This window comes from Lactuca virosa, chromosome 2 (assembly GCF_052849685.1).
Source record: "Lactuca virosa cultivar CGN04683 chromosome 2, Lactuca_virosa_CGN04683_v6, whole genome shotgun sequence".
Classification (NCBI taxonomy): domain Eukaryota; kingdom Viridiplantae; phylum Streptophyta; class Magnoliopsida; order Asterales; family Asteraceae; genus Lactuca; species Lactuca virosa.
In genome coordinates this window covers 202,101,812-202,126,797 of record NC_136427.1, presented here as the reverse complement: position 1 = coordinate 202,126,797, position 24,986 = coordinate 202,101,812, and the positions used below count along the sequence as shown (strand labels likewise).

At 34.9% G+C, this 24,986-nt stretch overlaps 1 pseudogene; it reads left to right on the top strand.

Annotated features, from left to right (window-relative positions):
• Positions 1 to 12,507: 12,507 nt before the first annotated feature.
• The window catches only part of LOC145158143 (isocitrate dehydrogenase [NADP]-like), an 89,742-nt pseudogene continuing 77,263 nt past the window's right edge, over positions 12,508 to 24,986 (top strand).

Genomic DNA, 24,986 nt, shown 5'->3' with positions numbered 1-24,986 from the left:
TGGATCTATGTTTTCTCTATTATACATGCAAATATCAATTTCCAAGGTATTGTTCTAACTAGCATAATATAAAGTACACATAATATAAATTCTAGTAGAATTACATACCTCTTGTTTGGTGCTTGATTCCATGGAGCACAAGAGCCTAGTGCCCCAAGTGTGACACCTCAAATGGTTCACACAACATCATATGCACTTGGAATAACTTAGAGAGAAATCATCACTTCATGAAATCGGCTTGCCCTCCACACATAGACTTAGTGGCCGATTTTGACAAGAATGATATCTTTATAGAGTGTGATACTATTAGGGTAAACCCTAATTGTCATGGCTTTCCATTTCCTTGGATCCATGGGTTCAAATACACCATGGAGCATCCATGGAGCATCCTATGGGTTTTAGCCCAACTTGGTAATCCATGGAGTCTTAGCCCACTATACAAGTATGGATGATTTACACAATCAACCCATATATTTAATTAGTCTTATTTTGATCACTTAATTAATTCTTGATCAATACTAACTAAATAATCTTATTAATATATTAGAACTTATAATATATTAATAAACCTTAAGTGTTATTTCTCTCATTTTAGTCTATCCAAAATGCATGATGCCATGCAACCCAAATGGACCATGCCGGGTCGGGTCAAGTATATAACAATTATAGTTATGGACTTAGACACTAATCCAACAGTTGAAAACCATGATAATTGTGTAAATGTTTGTTATAAACATCTTTCAAAAGATTGCTTATGTCTTTTATAAGTGATCAAAACATTTCAAAAACTCTTTTTAAGTTATGTTACTTTATAGTTTATAAAACTCCGTTTTTAAAGTACAAACATAACTTAGTAGATAAATGAGTCTTTTTCAATAACAGTTCAAGTAAACATACTAGTAACCTATAATAGGTATAGTTTAGGGGTTCAGTTTCATACTAGATACTAGAGCATACTATAAAGAGAAACATGGAGGTAGATACAATACACGATAACATAGAGAACATACTATAAAGAGAAACAGGGAGGAAGATACAATACACCAGAGAGAGATACTATACACTATAACAGAACGAACATACTAAATGCTATAGCAGGAGAACACTACAGGATCTAATTATACCAATAAATCACTAACTCATTGTTCTAAACAAAAGGTGATAGTAAACTTAGGTATACATGATCATATAACTTTAATGTGTGAATTTACACGGCCTAGCAATTTGTTTGCGGAAGTCGCGTTTGGTCCCCAGAATCTCTTGCAGGGAGAGCGTATAGTATGGGTACTACTCATCACATTATGACCTTAATAAAACAAACATGTTTTAAGGTAATCAGTACTTCAGGATGTCAATTCAAAAGACAACTGTGTACTTACATTTTCCCATTACTTTCATTTTGTGACAGTTCCACTTGAAAGTTAACGCAAACTATTTTCGAGTTAAGATAGTTATAAACTAGGGAAAAGTTACATCTTTTCAAATGGCAAACAGAACAGTCGAGTCCAGTACATTCAGTAGAAAGGGGCCTATAATGCTAACTTTATGATTCCTTAGTTTAAATATCAGGAATATATATTAATCGGATCCGACAGGTAGTAGGATTTGTGCTTTCCACTTCATTTCCTGTTCCTTGTTTGGTTGTGGGCTTAGAGAAGATTCACCCAGCCTACTATCTATCCGATCTTAGCTAATATATATATATATATATATATATATATATATATATATATATATATGTTCCGTATACACCAAGTAATCATAAAGGGGTACCAGGTATGGGCCAGATCATAGGACACTAATTCAATGCACCGTTTTCTAGTACAAAACATACTTTTCAAATAGAACTTTTGGTATACAAAACTAGAAACTTACCCGGTAAAGGGTTTAATCCATTTTATTAAACCAGTATAACTTAAAGGACCTTAGGTGGTTAATTCTATAATAACTTAGTTTATACATCAGGTTTGTATATAATTAATATCCGATAGGTAGTTGGATGTGTGCTTTCCGCCTCATTTCCTGTTCCTTGTTTGGTTGTGGGCTTAGGGCAGATTCACACAATTAACTATCTGTTCGATATTAGATTATGTATAGCTAGTATAAACTAAGTGATTATAGAAGGAACCACAGTGGTTACCATTTTTTACTAAAAGAAATTAGGGTTTTCTTAAAGAATCTTTTCATCAAATATAAAGGAACTATTACAGTTAACTCCGTGAGTACCAAGTGAATACGCCAGGGTTATATACAACGACGATCTAACAAACAATGGGATGTGTGCCTTCCGCCTCATTTCCTGTTCCTTGTATGGTTGTGGGATTAGGGCAGATACACACAACCGATTTTTTGTTTACTCTGAGTTTTATATAACTTGTATCCATTTAGTACTCATAGAAAGGATTGTAGAGTCATTTTTACTTATCTTTCATCAAAGCAGGAAATATAGGCTTTTTTGGAGGAACAAGCGAACTTTTCCTAAGAGAACTTACAACTTACTACAACTTTCTTACAACTTACATTACATCACTAAAATCTTATGAACTCACCAGCTTAAATGCTGATCTACGCTTTCAAAATAACTTGAATTCTTAGGAGACCAGTAGACAGGTACGCGCATTGGGATTCAGAAGATGGAGCAGTATAGCTTCATGTCTTATTTTGTTATTTGCTTTGTATTCTATGTTATGTAAACCACATACTTTGTAAACACTTTCTTTCTAATGAAATGGTGGTTTATTACTTTTCTTACTATGATGCATGACTTGTGATACTAAACATGACGTCCTCCACCCCCGAACGTTTCCGTCGTTCCGGTTTTGGGGTGTGACACTATCATGCAACATCTGTCTCATCTCCTCTCTTTGTTTGGTCATCATTGCCTTAATCATTTCTTGAACTCCTGCCATTGTGATTGGCTCAGGTGCAGCTGCTACTTCTGGTGCACACTCAATCACATGCCGTTGATTAGCATTTCCGTTAGCGTTTCCGAATCCGCTTCGGGTTCTCGCCATATTGATCTATACACCAAAGTAGGAGAATTTAGATCTTTATTTACGATAGACGTTTAATCCTCCTTTCCACTCCAATAAGTTACATGCTAGTTCTAATACCGTAATTTGTACGTTTAGAATTCCGAACACATAAAGTTTCCAGATCCGGTCAGCAACAGACCATAGATCCGATCAAATAATAGCATATAAGGCATCTTTATATCTATAGCATAAATCATTTAGCACATTAAAGCATTTTAGGTATCTTTCCTAAAATAAGCTAGTGCTCGTGTCTAAAATGTAGTAGACACTCATCTCACAATCATCGCTTATCATTCTTAGTTTAAGTCTAGAAATCCTACAAATTCTTAGTTCTCTTAAACTAATGCTCTGATACCAACTGTGACATCCCCAATTTCACGGCCAAAAAATACCGATTTGTTTATGCTTTATTTGAAAATCAGAGTATACTTTTGAAGAAATATTTTATGGAATTTGTTCCCAAAAATAGGATGAAGAATTTATCAAATCATTTCCGAAGAAATGTGTTTTCATTATATTAAAAACTTTGGGATGTCATTGTAAATACAGATCAAAAGCATAAACAAAAACAACATAGGCCTTACAACATCTATTTATTCTAGTGGCCTATAATCCATTGATCTCTCATCAGATCATCACTCATGCGCTCTCTTCCCATTACCTGTATACAAGAAACTGAGTGGGTCAGGTTTGGGAGCCTGATGACCACATAGGGTTTTCAACCCATAATAATTAAGTTTATTAATTTCGTCAATTCAATCAACCCGATTACCCGTTCCAGTTATCCTCACTTTCTGTCCCTAAAGCATCTAAATTAAGGGACCTAGCCTAAGGATTTTAAACGGGATGACAACACTGCTCAGGGGATTGCTCAGAAATATATGTCAAATAAGGCAACATTGAGGGGGATGAAGTACACCTGGTGAACAAGTAGTTCAAAAACACCTACAGGTTGTGGGCCTGCCAGCGTTCCACTAGACTGTCAAGAATAGTCTGTGGTGGTCATCTATACTCCGCTAGATGACTGGATCATCTTAAACATTGAGGCCTCTCATCAATTTTATTTCCTCTTTCATCATCTATTTCATCTACCCATCTTTACCCATCATAATCAAATGTATAAAGTACATATACAGTTTAAATCAAGTAAAACATGTATATTTTGTTCATCCAACATAAATATCAAGTACAGAGATAATATGCATACACACCACATATTTATATTAAATACTTCATATATATGTGTAAGATGAAAGTAATTATGCACTCACTTGTTAAAGAGATGATTCCAAACTTGGACAGCGCTTCGCTTCTAACAATTCTATTTTTCCTTCGACGAAACCTAGTATCATTACCGCTAGATTTTAGTCTAATATTTATTGTGACTATTTACGAGCGATATCGTTTTATAGGTGTTAAACAATACTTTTCAACCACTATGTACAGATAGAGGCTAGACACGAAACACCGGAGGGTAGGACCATTTTGGCATTATAGCACTTCTAAAGTCCAACAAACCTATGCAGATCCATTGGCTAATTTTTACATTCTTTATATCCACGCGTAGGTATCGACGGGATCTACAACTTTCGTTTAGTCTCCGTCGTCTAATTTTGACTTTATTTTTTAAAATTATATTTTAACAGGCTTAGACACGTTAAGTCCGTTAAAAATTCATAACTTTCTCATCCGACGTCCGTTTTCGTCTGTCTTTTTATCGTTCAGTTCCTATTAATGAGATATTCAATTCTTATTTAGGTTGTGTCGGCTAAAAATCGATCGATCTAACATTCGAATTCAGGGCTGTATATTGCCATTCGAAATCATAACTTTCTCATACAAAGTCAGATTTGGACGTTCTTTTTATGCACGCTCTCAGTTTAACATATACTACGCCTTTAGTTTAGATTGCTAAGGCTAAAAAATAGTTTATCAATAATTCACTTTTTACGTTACGCGGCGTCGTGCCGGTTTTGCCGCAAAACTTCGACATATCATAACTTCTTCGTTATAAGTCGGATTTCAGCGTTACTTATATCCCCGAAATCCTTGCTACGACTACTTCAACTTTCTTCATATATATTGGGTCTATCTATTATTTTATTTTGATGCTTATTTTTTATTATTATTTTATTACGTCGTTATAAATTAGTATAATGCACACAAAATCACATAAATCACATAATACTCAAATAATTCCTCTTTATTACTTCAAAATAGGTTACAATTTTTGACCCTAACTATTACACGATTATAATAATGCTTAGCGTAGAAACACGGGCGTTACACTGGGCGCGATGCACGTCCATTTTTCAGCCTATAAATTCAAATATATGCTCCTTTCTTTCCCACACAAATTCCAAACTTCGTTCTCGAGTTTCTCTCAACCGTAACCCCATTTTACCTTAGTTTTAAGTTTCTGGCGAACCCTTAAGGCCCCTAGGAGCCTGCCATCTAGTAGCTACCAGGTCGGAGTTCTGCCAGTGCAATCTTCAGACTTTTGTCTATGTAATCTTTGTAAGTTAAATTACACTCAACCCTATTTTAGTGTAATTTATATTTATAGTCATAGTCGTTGATATGAATCTATAAATAGGATTTGTAATTGATTCCATTTCGGTATACTGATTGATCTACTTATGAGAGAGGTGTTTAGAATGGTCATGTTGGCTTGGTTGTTAGATTTCAGAAAATCTATATGCTGAAATGATCATGCATCCCATCTATCCTACCTGGCTGATCATTATTTGATAGAACTATTTGTATTCTTTAGGATTAGTGATAGGTCTAGCCTATATTACCAGATTCCCATAGGAACTAATAAATATAGTATTATAGGTTAATCATCATTGGAGTGTTGCTCGTCAGTCAAAGTTGTTTGGTTAACTGTTTATCTCTTGAGTAACTGTCCATGTGAGTTCATATCACTATATTGTATGCTCCAGTATGTATCCATTGTATGCTAGGATATAGTTGTGTATAGTATGCACTTAAGCAATTAGGCTAGATAGTTGCTTGTAATGTTAGAATATTGCTTGTTATATGTGTTAATATATTATGTGAGAGTTGAGGGCAGACCAACTTCTTGCGGAAGGCCAATAGATTCGGGTGGAGAACCTTAAGTATAAAGGCCAAGGTATGGTCGAGCTATATGTTGTAGGCAAAATGGGGAAGACCAACTTTTGCTGAAGGAAAAGGGGCGGACCAACTATATGTTGAAGGCCATTATGTGTATGCATTGTATATATGTTGTGGTATGGAATATTTTGGGGGAATTCACTAAGCCTCGACTTACAGTTGTTGAATAACTATTTTATAGGCTGTTCAACTGAACATGGGAAGGCTCACGTGTGACTGTATTTGCATCGAAGCATCAATAAAGTTTTACAGATTTCCACTGAAACACTCTTATATAATTAACTATGTAATAATTGTAAGGTGTTTTAAGGCTTATATTTTAATAAATAAAACGAAACATTTATCTTGAAATTTGAGACGTAACAGATTTCAACCTCTTCATTAAATGAGTTAAACTACAACCCAACCTATGTCGACCCCTTTGCCAACTTTAATTTCGAAATTGATTAGCAACAATTAACTAGGGATATTAGAAGTTTTATATAAATTTACCTTTGTAGTTTTAATGAATGTGTATATCATATGATATTTTATAACATTAATTTGATCCAAATATTCGACAACAAACACATGTTAAAACCATTTTCCTATGTATTCCAAGAATATCGAATAATAAGTAAACCATTCTTTTTATCAAATAATGAATTTATACATATCACATGTTAAGTATGATTGAAGTTGTGTATATCAAAAAATCGGGATATAAGATCCTTAAGATCCAAAATAATGGTAGTTGATTTCTGAACAATAGCAACCCACACAACATATTAGTCTTTAACAAACTTTCACTTAAATGTCTATCGAATTAAGAAGTAGATACAGTTTTCTGTATCATATGGATCTTATTTCCCGAATTTCCAACAAAACAAGTTTAATAAATTTTGACATGTATTTCACTTTCTACCATCCATCTTTAATGTACAAATAAATTGAGTGGTTCGGGTTGAGAAACCTGGTGGGATACATAAGGTTTTCAATCCCACAATGTTTTAATAATATTTATCTTAAAAACTTGCAAGATCAACATTTATCATTAACATAGATATATCTCATATAAGCAATCTACCCCATATCGTCGATCCTCACATATTGATCATTTATGACCTTGTGACATTTAACCAGAAGGATTAATGTGAACAACAATTTGACTATGCCGATTCGGGGATTCCTTAGCATTATACGAGGATCAATAGAGACAACAAAGAAAAGAATGCAATACTCAGATTATTATATCTAAGCCATACTATCGGATCAGTGATAAATTATTGTACCTAATCCATACTCTCGGATCAGTGATAAATTATTGTACCTAATCCATACTCTCGGATCAGTGATGAATGACTATACCTAATACATACTCCTGGATCAGTGATGAATGACTATACCTAATCCATACTCTCGGATTAGTCATGAATGATTGTCCTAATCCATACTCTCGGATCAGTGATGAATGACTATACCTAATCCATACTCTTGGATCAGTGATAAATAATTGTACATAATCCAGACTATCATATCAGTGGGGGAATACTGAATAATTGTACCTAATCCACAAGAGATACTCTCGTCAAGGGTGGTCATCTATACTCCGCTAGATGACTTGCCAAAATTATTTGAAGAAAAAAGTGGGGGAACACTGAATACCATCCCGATTATCAATGTCATATTTTTCTACCCTCCGTTCACATCTCGCACATACTCTTAAGAAGATGCTACCCAATATCCGCTTAGGAAACACTATCCTACCTTAGTGTATTTATTTGACACCTAGTGTTTTAGGTATTAATATACTTTTATCTTTCTCTCTAATAATATTTCTATTATTAATATCACGTAATATATATATATATATATATATATATATATATATATATATATATATATACCTTAACACATGTAGAACCATAACTGGTTCAAATATCGTATATCATCAAACACATTTCTAACACATAATCTAGGCAATAAACATATAGCTCACATATGAAATTTTTGATAGATACTTAATACTTTAATTAATACTTGTTTTAAAATTATGTTCATGAAATACACTATGCAATCACCTGACTTAGGTGGGTAACTAGAGATTTCGGCAGCGCTCTGCCTAACACCTTGACTTTTCCTTTGACGTGACCTAAGTATTATGTATACTGAGTCTTAGTTTAATATTCGTCATGACTAATGATAGTCTAGAATCCTCAACATTCTCAATGTCTACATCAAGATCTATCAAGTAAGGAATAACCAGGTAGGATCATATCGGAGGTAGGGTTTGTTTGGTATACAAAGTATACTGTTTGGAAATTCCACTTTAAACAACTCACTAAATCCAGCCTAAACAATAACTCCGTAAGTAGAGCAATCAATATTTTGACATTGAATCACTAATAAATCTTATTTATAAATTCATAACGATCATTATGATTAAAAATATAAGTTACACTAAAAGCGATATAAGTACAGAGATTTTCCTAACAAAAGTCCAAAAATTGCACTGGTAGAACTCTAACCAGATAACTTCCACTTGTCGCGTCTATCAAGGTGCGCGTCGTGCACTTTGGTCGATGATGCTCCTCAGAAATACGGCCACATGTCAAGCTCTTTGTGTTATGTGTCGCCCTTCTAGAAGGTGTGCATGCCTCACAACATACCTGCGCGTGGTGTTTTTCTAAAAACTTCATAAAATCGTATATTTCTCATACGATCTCCATTTTGACGTTATTTATATCCACATCGACAAGATCTACAACTTTCTTTTAGATTCTGTCAGTTAATTATCACTTTATTTTGAAAGTTATATTTTTATAGGCTAAGATTGTTAAAGTCCGTATAAATATCTAACTCTCTCATAAGATATCCGTTTTCGTATGTCTTTATATCGGCATATAAGTATTGACGAGATCTTCAACTCTCGTCTAGATTGTTTTTCCTAACAATCAGCCGATTTCAATTTCGGTTTTTGTGTCGCGTATTGTCGCGCTAAAGCTTCGAAAAATCATAACTTCCGCATATAAAGTCATATTTGGACAATTTCTATATATACAGAATTCGCTTTTATGATTACTACGACTTGTTTAGATTATTTATCCTATTATACTTTAATCATCTAGCCCTATCTTGCGGACGATATAATTTTATATAAATTTTACCTTTGTATTTTTAATGAATGTGTATATCATATGATATTTTATAACATTTTTTTTACTCAGAATATTCGACAACAATGACATGTTTAAACCATTTTCCTATATAGTCCATAAATATTGAATAATGAATAAACCATTATTTTTATCAAATAATGAAATTATACATATTATAAAAATTCAAGTATGATTGAAGTTGTTTATATCGAAAAACCGGGATATAAGATCCCTAAGATCCAAAATAATGGTAGTTGATTTTTGAATAATAACAACCCACACAAAAAGTTAGTCTTCAACAAACTTTCAGTTAAAATTTTATCGAATTAAAAAGTAGATACAGTTTTTTGTACCATATGGATCTTATGTCCAAATTTTCCATCTAAACAAGTTTAATCACTTTTGACATGTTTTTCATTTTCTATCATCAGTCCATTAATGTGCAACACACTTCTTCAGATAATCACTCTGAAACACATTCACAACCCAAGTTATTGGTCTGCAACACCCTCATAGCCTTCTTTTATATATAACTAGGCGAATATTTGCATGTTGCGCAAAATAAAACTATATAGTTAAATGCAAAATATTATTTTATTATTCGTAAACTTTTAAAATGATTATTATAATACATTCATTTATTATGATGATCGCTATGCTCATGCTTGTGATGATGCTTATGTTTGTGTTTGTGCTCATGAGTAGTTTCTGGGACATGAGTAGTTTCTGGTGCATTTGATGGTGAAATGAAATTCTCATGAACTGGCATTGGCGTTGGCGGTGGTGGTGGCGGTGGCGGTGGCGGTGGTGGTGGCGGTGGCGGTGGCGGTGGCATTGGTGTATAGACTCGTTTGGAAGTAGATGGTGTTGCGAGAACCACAGTTGCAACAAGAAAAAGAAACATGCCTCTGGTATTCATGGATTCGGATTAAGGGGATTAGAGATATTGATGATATGAAATTGAGAGTAGATTTTGCTTCTTTTTATAAGCTAAAGTTACCAATAAGGATTTGACGCGTGACACTTTTTCATTAATGCACATACTATTAAAATGCATTTATTTACTATCCACCTACGGTCAAAACAAAAATATTTACTCATTAATAATAAACACAAAAGTCAACAAATCATCAAAGTTTGATTTAATAATAAGGTTCTGTTTGATAGTTGTTGTTCGGGAAAATGTTGTGTATGAAAGTTTTCTTACTGAGAAAGAAATCATGTTGTTTGATTATACATCTAATTGACTGTGTTGAATGATGAAAAATAATCATATTAACATGTTGTTCTATATTATGATGGATGAAGTTGCTGAATAATTATAAAAAAAGACAAATTGTCATACAAAATCAAAATTACACAATACTCATTTAAAAATCTAAATACAAACTGTCATACAAAGTAATTTAACATAAATCAATTAAAATCCAAATAGAATGTCGATTATGTTGTTTTTAGTTATTTGTTTTTCAAGTTGATGTTATGTTGTTATTCTCTTTAGCCATTATAGTTTTTTTTATAACCCAACATGTGATTCTTGACCTTGTTTACGTCCGATAGTGGTAGGATGGATGAGATTTTTTTAAAATAAATTACGATGATGGTGGTGTTGTCCAAAAAAAGAATTAATCCAATAAAAATGAATTAAACAAATTAATTAAAAGAAATTTGTAATTCAAAAAAAAAAATATTTATTAATATATAAATATTATATATTATAAATAATATTTATTAATATAATATAATCCAATAAAAAAAAAGAATTAATCCACAAAAATAAAATTAAAAAAAATTATTTAAAAGAAATTAATAATCCAATAAAATAATGTTTGTTAAAACATAAATAATATATATTAAAAATAATATTTATTAATATATAATAGTCCAGTAAAAAAGTAATAATCCAAAAAGAAATTAAAAAAATTATTTAAAAGATATTAACAATCAAGAAAGAAAGAGGCTTGGTTTGGGACACAATTGTCTTTCCGACCCATTCAGTCAAAAAGATATGGTTTTTGGGCTTTCTGGAAAAGACATAACTTACAGGGAAAGACCGATTTTTTTTTGTGCAAATCAAACAGTTTTTCCGATCCATTCAGCCAGAAATATATGTTTGGACCTAGAAAGATGTCTATCAAACGAGACCTAAATATTTAATTTGTTGGCATTCAATTACATCTTTTTTAGAACGACATTATAGGAAGTGTTTGTCACAGAGCGTTTAGGAGCTTCTAGCGTTTGATAAAACGCTCTGTTTTGTTCTCTCGTTTGACACTATAAACTTTTAACGTTTATTTTAAACAAAACGCTCAAAATCTAAAAGATATCTCATGTAGCATTTAACAAAAAGCTACCACTCGCTACCAACTAATTTTTTCGAACACGCCCTATATTTCTTAAATAATATAACCTTTTATCGTCCAATAGTTATAAAAATGGTAAAAACTGCTTGGACAATTTTTGAACATCTATTTTGTTATGAGCAAAAATACCAAACATAATCATTGGATGTTGCACGATCATATTAGATGCACGTCCATTAAACGAAGTTTAATGGAGACTCTAGGATGCAGACTCTATCATACTTCAGTACAAGTCTTAAACTAAAAAATCATAAAGTTTTGAATCATAACATATTAAAAATCATAATTTTTATTAATCAAAATATTTTAGGTTCATAAATTTAAGTATTATAAACTTTTGGAATCATAAACATTCTTAGATCAAATATTTTTTCTCCATATGGATGGTGGTTCGTAAAATTTTGGGTCATATTATTTCGGATCATTGATATTATAGATCATATCAATTTGTATCATATGATTTTGGATCATAACATTTTTTGAATCACATAAGTTGGAACCATAAATTATACGATTAAATATCGTAACATTTTTCAATCATAACAAATTAAAAATCATAAAAATATTGAATCATAACATTTTGGTTCATCAATATTTTGAATCGTCCCATTTGGGATATCATTTTCAATATTAGTTTTTTTTTAAATGGTAATCTTATAAAATAAACTATAATATCTAAACAACTTTATTTTTAAAATTTCGTTTTGAAAAGTTCATAATATAGCATATATAACAAACTTTTAAAATGTTTTTTGATTTGTATAAAAATTCAATCTCTTAGTAAGGTTGAATTTGTAATAAAAAAAGTATTGATGTGTGTGGGAAAATAAAATAATGGGTTGGGTAGTAGAGTGTCCGCCAACAAGGTTGAACATGTAATAAAAAAAAGGTATTGGTGTGTGTGTGTGTGTGTGTGTGTGTGTGTGTGTGTGTGTGGGGGGGGGGGGGGATACATCATATTTCTCTTCTCATTTTTTGTCATTTTATCCTCTAAACATTTAGGCTTCACTAATTGCCAAAATTATATATATATATATATATATATATATATATATATATATATATATATATATATATATATATATATATATAATCAATTTGAGAACCAATTCTTTGCAAAAACATCCTTAGAGAACCCATTCTTTGCAAAAACATGCCTAGGCTAATTCTAGGTGAATATTATCAATTTGATATATGGTTTGAAACTTTTTAAATAACATGGTTATATTTATATATTGGTTGTTTATATTTAGGGTGGAGAAAGCCTATATGCATTGGAAGACATAAGTTTGGTGATCGATATAAAGCTACTGATCCAGTCATTAAAGGACCTGGGAAACTGAAGTTGGTGTTTGGTATGTTTGTTTCTTCTCTCTACATAGGGTACCTATTTATATCTGTGTGTAATGCAAGAAAGAGCATTGTAATTTTGTTTATTTGTGTATTATAGCATTCTACTTCCATTTATTCTTATTACAACATTGTACTTTGAAAAATTATCCAATTATAACAATTTAGCTTTTAGTGCTATAATTTGGTAGATTATTCAAAATGTAATGTCCTAATAAGGAAAAAATGAAAATACAATGCTATAATACATAGATAAAAGTATGTTGCTATTTCTTGCATTTGACCCTTTATATCTTAACATGGTTCAATGGCGTTTGAGTACTAGATTTTTACAATCATCCCTCCGAAATAATCATTAGTTAATTTTTAAACTTTTTTTTTCATGTCAAAATTTTACAAGAGTCTAGATTTTTTGTTGCAGTTTCTGAAGGAGAAGTTGAAACGATAGACTTAGAGGTTTACAACTTCACTGGTGCTGGAGGGATACCTTTTTCAATGTATAACACTCATGAGGTATGCCTTTTAATTTTCTATTTTTTTCAACATAATTTTTCATATTAGTACGTCCACTGTTAAAGACATCCCTAATTTTTCATGATCCGAAAAGACCTTTTATTTATGCTTATTTTAAATCAGAGTGATATTTATAAATGCGGAATTTGTCTCATAAAAAGTATTTCCGAAGAAAATGTTTTTCTTTGATTATTAAAAACTTGGGATGTCATAACTGATATAAAACATAAGCATAAACGTAATCGTTACATGCCTTACGTTAACTAAACTCCTCAAATCTCTCAGTGTATTGTATCTTTGTACCGCTATCTGTGATAAAAAGGAACTGAATGGGTTAGGCTTGGGAGCCTGGTCAGCACATAGGATTTCAACCCAAAATATTGTAATTATATAGTTTTCACAATAAATAATTCCCGATTACCCATTCACATTATTTTTACTCTCTTATCCCTAATGCTCATCTCAAGAGACGTACCGTAAATGATCTCTATGACTAGACAATACCGCTTCAGGGAATCCATAGTAATATGTATCGACAAGGAAACCCTAGGGTGGATAGAGTATCCAAAGGAACAACTTTCCTTTTCCCTTAAAAGTATGATCGTTAACACCTACAAGTGATGAACCTGCTAGTATTCCACCAGACTACCTAGAATAGTCATTGGTCGTCACTTATACTTTATTAGAGGACTAGTCCCAGTAATACAATGTGTGGCCTCTCACCGTTGTTTTATTTTCCCAAAAACCCTTTACTACCCAACCCATTATTTTATTTTTCCCAAAACCCTTCACTACCCAATACGAATATGATAAAGTTGATGGGTTTTGAGCAAAAGAACATCCTATGTGCACATGAAAAACCCTAAAGCTTTGGATCTAGGTTTCTCTATTGTACATACAAATTTATCCAAAGCTTGCAAACCCTAATCTAGCATACTATGAAAAATGAGATCTATAATAAAACAAGTTTAGATTATACCTTTCAATAGTTGCAAGAATCTTCAATCTTCAAGAGCTTAGTATCACAAGTGTAATACCTCTAATGGCTTACAAACACCAAAGCAAGAAGATGATCTAGAAAAGAGGGAGGAGGAGGCACAATTTCGGGTATAGTAACTCTAGGGTTTCTCAAGTGGCCGAAATTTGTAGCCCTAGGGGTTCCTTAAATAGCTGAGTTGCTAGGGTTTCAATCAAAACCCTAATTGGATAACTTAGGCCCTAAGCAACGTCAAGAACCGTCTTGAATAAGTCCCCTTGGACGAAATTAGAGTGGGCTTCCACTCTAGATTTCGTACCCCTTATTTCCATAAGGATTCACAGCCCAAAATCAATTATCTTATAATTGACAGTTTCAGCCCCCCCCCCTTATTTAATTAATCACTTTCAGCCACAGAATTAATTCTCAAATAATTCTTGACCAATATTAATTAAACTATATGATTTCTCTTTTAATATATTATTCATATAATATATTAATAAACCATAATAACCTCTCTCTCTCTCTCTCCATAAATCATCTTGTCCAGTTGCTTTGGTGAAGGCAACCCAAAAGGACCATGCACAATCGGATCAAGTACATACCAAATATAGTTACGGGTTAGACACTAATCCAACAGTCTCCCACTTCGATAAGTCTATTAACTATAAATGCAAGTACGAATTTAGGATCCGATTAACAATTGTAGCTCTCAAGGACGTTGTCCAACTCTGATCTTATCAGTAACTTGTCGTTTAGATAAGTGATCGTATAATCCTCCGTTCTAGATATCGTGCAGACAAATACATGGAACATAGTCATACTTATTGTCCAGCAGTTTGTTTCTCGATCTCTGATTCGTCTGACATAGAACTTAATTAAACACATCAATTCAGTCCTGACTGGGCCCATCACATAAGTCAAACCAAATCATCGAGGGGCCCAGATATCGCTTTTACCCTCTGAGGATAAAAGGAACATATAAACTTCGACTTATATGCATTTACTATTCACTCATTAAATCATGCACAACAATTCGTTTTATAACATCCAGTTACTGATGCGTTTACGCATTATCAATGCACAACCAACTTGCAAACAATAAACCATATATCTAGGTTTAAAGACTATATGATATTATCGTCTTGTGATCACTCGTGATAAATTCCATGAAGTTATACCAGCAAGCGTGAGTTTATTCCAATGCTCAAATCTTAGTTCATAAGCACTCATGAACGTTGTAGCAAACTTTTGCTATGTCTAATACACTTTAGAAAGTCTACAAACCAATTCATGAAAGTTTTCTTTCATACCTACTTCCAAAGTATGAGCGACTGTGGACTGTTCGAATAATCTTATTATTCGGGAAGTCAAAACATGCAAAGTGAAACAATAGGTAAATAATTAACACAAGACAGTAACTTTACTTATAAATAATACACCTTTATTTAATCATCAAATGTGAATTACAATTTATCTATTACACGTTTCGAAGCTATCTAATCTAAACTAATATCGTCCTTCAGCCCAATGCTTCTAGCGTGCTGCAAGTGCTAAACCCTACTCAGTCCCTTCGTAAGGGGATATGTTGGGTTATCCTTTGACGACACCCTCTTCACTACAAGGAGTCCCTCTTCCACCCGATGTCTAATAAAGTGATATTTCCTGTCGATATGTCAAGATCTGCCATGATCCCTTAGTTCCTTGGTCAAGGCAACCGTTCCTACATTATCGCAGAATATTTCCATAGGCTCCTTTATGACTGGCACTGTTGGGTCAAAAATATGGTTTATACTTTACTTTTCTAGGCATTAATAGTTTTTGGTCGTGTAATATATTTTTGCAGTTGTATTTACGGCCCAATGGGTGTTTACGGCTGTAAACAGGTTTACGGCCGTAAACCTTGTTTACGGCCCATGTTTCTCATGTCTAATATATATAGGGTGAGGAGTGCATAATTGTAGTAAGGTGGAGAGCTTAAGTGTGTGAAACCCAAGGTGTTCTAGAGAGAAAGTAAGAGAGAAGAGAGGAGCTTTAGTGTGTCTAAGTGTGTGAATCTTGTATCTGGATCTTAATTCATATCAATTCATACAAAATTCATCATCTTCTTCTTCTCCTTCTCTTCTATTTTGATCTGGCATTATCCGTTTGATTGGGATTCCGCACCATCAAACGGATCTGATTGATACACAAGCAGATTGGGGACTTACAATTGGTATCAGAGCAAGGATTGTATCAGTCAATTTTGTCAGATCTGGAGCTTATTTGATCTTATTTTTTAAAGATTCCTGCGTTTTTGGATAGATCTTTGAAAATTAGGGGGGGGGGGTTGCTCTTCGTGTTTTTGATAAAAACGAGTTTTTGATCGAGTTTTGGAGCAAAAAGGGGTGGAAAAACGCTGTTTTTCACGTAATCTGCGAAGAGTTTACGACCGGAAACAGTTTACGGCCGCCGGAGTTTACGGTCGGCGGCGGCGGCGGCGTTTACGGCTAGGGTTTCCCCGGAGTTTGCGGTCCGAGATTACGGCCCTCCGAGGTTTACGGTGCGAGCTTACGGTCCGAAGTTCACGGTCACGTGTTCGGTCTGTGGTTCACGGTCAGCATCGCATCGCACGTGTACGGTCGAAGCTTACGGTTCTCGCCTCGAATTACATCTCGTCCTCGCATTGCAATCTCGGCCTCGCACATATGAAGCTCGCATCAGCGCTTTACTAAAAAAAAATTTATCAAAGCGAAATTGAGGGTGTCGGGTATCGAACCCGGGACCTCTGGTTCATAAACTCAGTGCGTTACCCAACTCGACTAGCTGATTCCTTGTGTCACTCCTCTCACATTTAATTCATAAGGCGTCCTTCTCGGTTCCAGTTTCGCATTTTTGACACTTTTAACCCCAAAATCAAATTTCTTTCAATTTTAAATTCTATTTTCTTCTAAAAGTTTAGCTTTTAATTTTTAAATTTCTAAATTGATTTTTTACTTAAAATTTTGACTTTGACTTTTAAAATTTGACCTTTAACTTTAAACTTTGACTTTCTCATCTAACTTTTAAATTTTTAAATTTGACTTTTAAGGTTGACTTTTGAGGTTTATAGTCAAAGGACATTTTTAAATTTAAGTTTGACTTTTGAGTTTGATTTTGGCTTCTAGTTGTGCTTTTAATGGCTTTTGAGGTCTACGAAGACATGAAAGAGAGTCAGATATGTTAAGACAAAAATTCAACATGTTCAACTATATCCCTGGAGAAACCCTTGAAGCTCAGTTGCAGCGATTTACTAAACTTACTACTGAGATGAATATAGTTGGGATCTTCTTAACCAAATCTGAGATAAACAAAAAGCTGCTGAATGCACTTCTGAAGTCATGGGATATGAACGTGGTTGTCATCAAGCAGACAAAAGATCTCAATCGTCTTAGTCTTGCTGCTGTAATTGAAGAACTTGACGCTTTGAAGTGTGGAAAAACAATGAGTTCCGCAAACATCCCGGTCAATGAAGTTTCATGTACTCCATCTTATGAAGATACGATTAAACTTCTTCGTGAACATAATGATTTGCTAAAAAGGGAAGTCGAGGACCTAAAATACGAAGGATATCAACTTAGGAAAGGACAGAAACCCCTAAAGGCTGAATTAGAAGCAAAACCCAAAGACTTTAGGAGGCTTCAAGAAGATTATAGCAATAAATGTGAAAAGTATGACTATGTTAAGAGACAACTTGTTGAATTAACTGCTGAGCTTAACACATTAAAAAGCAAATTTGAAACTGCAGATTTTGATTTTAGAAAATTTGATGTGTCAAGCGAAGTAGTTGCGAACATGATAGACCATTGCATGCAATTTAAACATAACCAGCAAAAGGGTTTAGGATACGATAAGGCGCCTCCTCCTTTCAATCATAATTATCAGTATCACCCTTTATCCAAAGAAGAGATTGCCAACGAACCATTCATGGTTTATGGCAAACCAGCTGGTTTTGTTTCAGGAGGTATTCAAGTTGAAAATTCTAATGCTTCTACTTCATGTGCAGGTAAAGTAGAAGAAGATGAGAACAAGGAGAAAACCATTGAACAAACCAACATCTCCTTGAGCTCTGAATCTGTTGCTTCGAACTTAGCTGCTTCTGATCAACCTGCTGTTGAGAAATACAGACCACCAATTCCAGTGAAACAGAGTGCCTTTTGTAATTGTGCTTGTGGGAAAAATAAGAGACAAGGCAAGGATACGCCACCAGGGGAAGGAAGAAACAACTTCACAGTGAAGAAAAAGACATGTTTTCACTGTGGAACACCTGGACACATTTCCAGAAATTGTCCTAATCGCGCATACGTTCCCTACTATGCACAAGGGTGGCAGAACGCGCCAAGAGGGAGATACTCCAAAAGAAACCCCTCAAGGTCACGTTCAGACAATGGTGACTGGAACGCGCAGAAGGCCAAGAATCAAACCCACAAGGCCAAGAATCTGAATCCCAAGGGCAAGACTGGAATGTTGGCCAAGAAGCCCAATCCAAGAGATGCTCCAGTGAAACAAAGACCGGTTAGGTCAAAGTCATCTCAACGAACGACATCAAGATCAAAAGAAAGTACTGAGCCACCCATCAGATCGAAAAAGAAATGGGTTAAACCCAACTACAAATGGGTTCCGAAGGCTCAATCTCCCAAATCAACTAATGACTCTAATATTTCTACGTCTTCTGTTTGTGATAAACAGGATATGTCATGGGAGAGAGTACCGTGCAAGGATGAAAAAGATCAACCCAGTTTCAAAATGGACTGGGTTCCAAAGACCAACTAATCCCGCTCTGTATCGGAGCAGCTATGGAGGCATATCATCAGACTTCGGTTTGTTGGTAATGGCTGTTCCAGGCACATGATATGGGACATCTCTCAACTGTACAACATTCATAACTTTGTTTGGGAGTATGTGTCCTTTGCGGGAAAGGAAGAAAAGAAGGGATCACACATGGGGTTAGTGCTTAATGACATGAATAATTTTCGGATCTGTTCTGAGATTATGCGTGCTGTTCTCAGACCTTCTGGATGCAAATTCAATCGGTGACTTACGGTTTGCGTTTTCTTCTCTATACGCCTGAGTTTATTTTACATTGATTCATTTAAAAGACAATTTTTATTTCTTTATATGTCTTTCTTTAGTAGGTTGTTTTGGGAAGTGATATGAAGTCTAGTGCTAAAGGGCTATATGCAATTCGTGTAATGCACTAAAGCCGAATTGTCTAGACTCTGTATTCAATGTGCTGGTAGGCATAAAGGATTCAAAAGGACTAGACATTGATTGACCATGAAAGGACTAGACAATATAGACTTAGATAGTTTCATTTGGACTGACCATACGACGCTCGGGTAGATTGAGCAGTGAGATAAACATGGGAACCTGCGAGATACACTAAAAGTTAATTATCAAGAACTGTGGCTCAACATTTCCTTGATGTATGGACTCATGTCCTTAATTCCGGTATTGATAGGGCAACTGGGGGGTTCTGATTAAGTAGGTCTGTAGGAAATTATTTTCTTGCTTTCTATCTGTCAGTCATATGTTGCTTCCTTTGCGTGATTGGAACATATCCGACCTGGATTGCAACATATGCAACTCTAATTCTACGCACCTCCTTATCTATGAAATTCTTTCTATCTGTTAGCCATATGTTGTCCCCTCTGCGTGATCGGAAGATCCGACCTGGGACACAGCATATGCAACATTCTACCTCTCAATCCCTCTATCTATGTTAGTCATATGTTGTTCCCTCTGTGTGATTGGAAGACATCCGACCTGGGATACAACATATGCACTTCTATATCTGACCTCTTTGTTAATGATTGAATATTCACCTAATGTAAGGAGTTCTTTGGAAGTTCTTGATTACCGGGGTATATCAGGAAGTGGGAAACATGTTCTAGTACATTTAAAATTGAACCATTTAGAGGTTGTTTGTAGATCTTGCTGCTTAATTTAAGTGGACAACAATATCCTTGGTCGTCGTCAGCTAAATGTCCATTTAGGAATATATATCACAATGTCTTGTCACTTATAATCTGTCCAAATTGTCAACATACTTTGTGTTTAAGTGGATCACAATACCGGTGATTGACCAGATCTAGACATGCAGGAGTGTGCTGATAAACGATATTGGATTGCTTGACAACTTTGATCCCAAATATTTTTGTTTTTGTTAAATTTGTTCATAGTTTTCCTCTATGCACAAATTTAGGGGGAGAATAAAAAAAATCAAAAATCAAACAAAAATCAGAAAAATTAAAAAAAAAACAAAAATAGTGTTATATTCTGTTTTATTTCTTGTTCAAGAAAATCAAAAATCCAAAAATATTTTTGTTTCTGTTTTATTTTTTCAGAAAATATGAAAAACCCAAAAATATTGTGTGCTAAATTTTCTTTTAGTTTTGTTTTGTCTTGAAAAGTGAATTCAGTTGTAGATGAGACTCATGGAGACTGAATCGAAAATTTCTGAGCTAAGGCTTCATCCGTGATGATCGAAATATTCTCATTCGAAGGAGCAAGAAATGAAGATTATTCTTTCGGAATTCAATCTTTTAACCTCAGAAGCAAGGTGAAGCTGCACTTGAAGATTAGGTGACAGATTGCATTGAAGCCTCCTCAATCAGTCTGCTGCTATCTTGAACCTGCTGAAGTGATCCAAAAGATTTGTTCTCTCTGATGTTCTCTCTGAAGATTCTAGCTGAAAGCGCTATCTTTCAAGAATCGGTACATCAAGCCTCCTCACCCGACGTGCGTTCAAAGCCAAATTCTGAAGAAAAACTCAAGTGCTCAAGATGAAGTCATTCATTGAAGATTCATCAAGTTCATCTTGAAGTTGTGAAGAATTTTAAGATAAATGCTGAAGCCAAGCTTACAATGAAGATGAACAAGAAAGCCAGCTACTTTTTGGGGGGAGCTTGTTGGGCCATTTAAGAAAAGAAAGCTGTAAACCAAGGGGGAGATTGTTGGGTCAAAAATATGGTTTATACTTTACTTTTCTAGGCATTAATAGTTTTTGGTCGTGTAATATATTTTTGCAGTTGTATTTACGGCCCAATGGGTGCTTACGGCTGTAAACAGGTTTACGGCCCAACCGTAAACCCATTTACGACCCATGTTTCTCATGCCTACTATATATAGGGTGAGGAGTGCATAATTGTAGTAAGGTGGAGAGCTTAAGTGTGTGAAACCCAAGGTGTTCTAGAGAGAGAAAGTAAGAGAGAAGAGAGGATCTTTAGTGTGTGTAAGTGTGTGAATCTTGTATCTGGATCTTAATTCATATCAATTCATACAAGATTCATCATCTTCTTCTTCTCCTTCTCTTCTATTTTGGTCTGGCATCATCCGTATGATTGGGATTCCGCACCATCAAACGGATCTGATTGATACACAAGCAGATTGGGGACTTACAGGCACAACTCCAAGGTCTCTAATGAAGTTCTTCAACCATATTGCCTCCTTTGACGCTTTGCTCGCCGTTATATACTCTGATTTGCACGTTGAATCAGCTACGGTCTCTTGCTTGGAACCTTTCCAAGTCACTGCTCCTCTATTTAGGGTAAACACCCATCCTGACTGAGATCGATAATTATCTCGGTCTGTCTGAAAACTGGCGTCACTATACCCTCGTACCCTTAAGTCATCACTCCCACCGAGGACTAGAAACCATTCATTGGTCCTCCGAAGGTACTTAAGAATATTCTTGACTGCGGTCCAATATGCTCTGCGAGGGTTCCCCTGATATCTGCTAACCATGCTCAAAGCGAAGGCCACATCTGGGCGAGTATAAGTCATATCATACATGATTGAGCCAACTGCGGAAGCGTAGGGTATTCAGCTCATCTCTGCTATCTCGGTCTCTGTACTCGGGCTCTGTACTCGGGCTCTGAGTCTTACTTTTGGCGTTGCTATGGATTGGTAACTCCCCTTTCTTAGAATTCTCCATACTAAAACACTTTAGTACTTTATCCAAGTATGTATTCTGACTAAGTCCTATTAGTCTCTTACTCCTGTTTCTCACTATCCTTATTCCCAGAATATAGGCAGCCTCTCCGAGATCCTTCATAACGAAACACTTCCCAAGCCAGGACTTAACTTCCTTCAGGGTCGGGACATCGTTTACTATGAGTAGTATGTCATCGACATACAATACCAGAAAGCTAACTATACTCCCACTGGCCTTGACATATACATATGATTCATCCTCGCTTCGTAGAAAACCAAACTCTTTGACTTTCTCATCGAAACAAAGATTCCAGCTACGAGATGCCTATTTCAATCCATAAATGGATTTCTCAAGCTTACACACTCTACTAAGATTCTTTGCATCGACAAAAGCCTCTGGCTGACTCATGTAAACATCCTCAGCCAACTTCCCATTAAGGAAAGCGATTTTGACATCCATTTGCCATATTTCATAGTCATGAAATGCAGCAATAGCTAGCATCACCCGAATAGACTTTATCTTTGCAACTGGTGAGAATGTCTCATCATAGTCAACTCCTGTAGTTTGAGTAAAGCCCTTCGCAACCAATCGCGCTTTATAAGTGTGCATCTTCCCATCCATGTCGGTCTTCTTCTTGAAGATCCATTTGCACCAGACCGTCTTACGACCTGGCACGTTGTCAACCAAATCCCAGACTTGGTTGTCATACATGGACTGAATCTCGCTGTCCATAGCCTCTTTCCATTTCGTAGACTTCGGGCCTGGCATGGCTTCCTTGTAGCTGTTAGGTTCATCCAAATTTATTAGTGTACTGTCACTAATAAACGTATCACCTTTACTTGTTATATGAAAACCATACAACACAGGTGGAACACTAACTCTACTGGAACGTCTAAGAGGTAAGGACTCGTCGATCGGTTCAACAAGAGTTTCCTCCTCAGGTTGAGTGCCAGCGTTAGAGGTTCCTTCATCGTTCGATTCTAGAATCTCTTCAAGATCGCTTTGCCTCCCACTGTCTTCTTGGCTTATGAGTTCTCGCTCTCGAAAAACCCCTCTCCTCGCAACGAAGACAACATTGTCACTCAGTCTATAGAAGAGATATCCAAAGGACTTCTGCGGATAGTTGATGAAAATATTGTTGGATTAGTGTCTCTAAGTCCATAACTATATTTGGTATGTACTTGACCCGACTCGGCATGGTCCATTTGGGTTGCATGGCATCATGCATTTGGATAGACTAAAATGAGAGAAATAACACTTAAGGTTTACTAATATATTATAAGTTCTAATATATTAATAAGATTATTTAATTAGTATTGGTCAAGAATTAATTTGGAATTAATTAAGTTATCAAAAGGAGACTAATTAAATATATGGGTTGATTGTGTAAATCATCCATACTTGTATAGTGGGCTAATGCTCCATGGATTATCAAGTTGGGCTAAAACGCATAGGATGCTCCATGGATGCTTCATGGTGGTTTTGTACCCATGGATCATGGAAATGAAAGGCCATGAAAATTAGGGTTTACATGGTGTAACCCTAATTGTGACACACTATATAAGCATCTTATTCTTGTCAAAATCGGCCACCATGAGAGAACTATGTATGCATGAAGAGGGCTAGTCGATTTCATGAAGTGTTCATTTCTTTCTAAGTTATTCCAAGTGTATTTGATGTTGTGTGAACCATTTGAGGTGTCACACTTGGGGCACTCGGCTCTTAAGCATCAAGGAATCAAGCTACATAAAAAGGTATGTCTTCTAACTTGTTTTATTACCCAAGTATCAAAGTTTGTATGCTAGATAGGGTAATACCTTGGAATATTCATATTTGCATGTATAATAGAGAAAACATAGATCCAAGGTATTTAAGGTTGCATGTACACTTAGGAGTGTTAGAATGCTCAAAACCCAACAGTGGTATCAGAGCCTAGGCTTGTTTTCTTGTTATACTTGCAAAGTTGGCTGAAAAATCGAAGTTTTGTGCTGTCTGCACAACAGAATCGCCGAGTCCATGAAGGGACTCGACGATTCCAAGGCAAAAAGCATCGAACTCGCCGAGTTGGTTCATGCACTCGACGAGTTGGACCCCCATACAGCATATCTTCGACTGTTTTGGCTGGAATTGGACTAGGAACATTACCCTAAGCTGTTTTTGAACTTATAAACTTATTTTTGATGTGGTAATGTTCATGCTAATCCAATTTCAAAGATAATTGTCAATAGATTCATGTTTTGTATTAGTTTAAAAGTTATGCTAATTACTTGAAAACTTTTGATGTGAATTATCTTTGATCATATGAGTTGCTTAGATTAATAGAAAAGTTAATTGATTATGTGTTTTGAATCCATTTTAATCTAAGAGTTGATTCTAAAATGTGTTTTTGTAACTTGTCCTCAAGTTACATGAAAAGTCACATTAAAGTTTCATAAAACTCATAAATATTCCATAAGTTATGAATAAGGAAGAGTCACATTCTTTTAATGGTTTAAAGTCTTCCATAACTTGTCCTCAAGT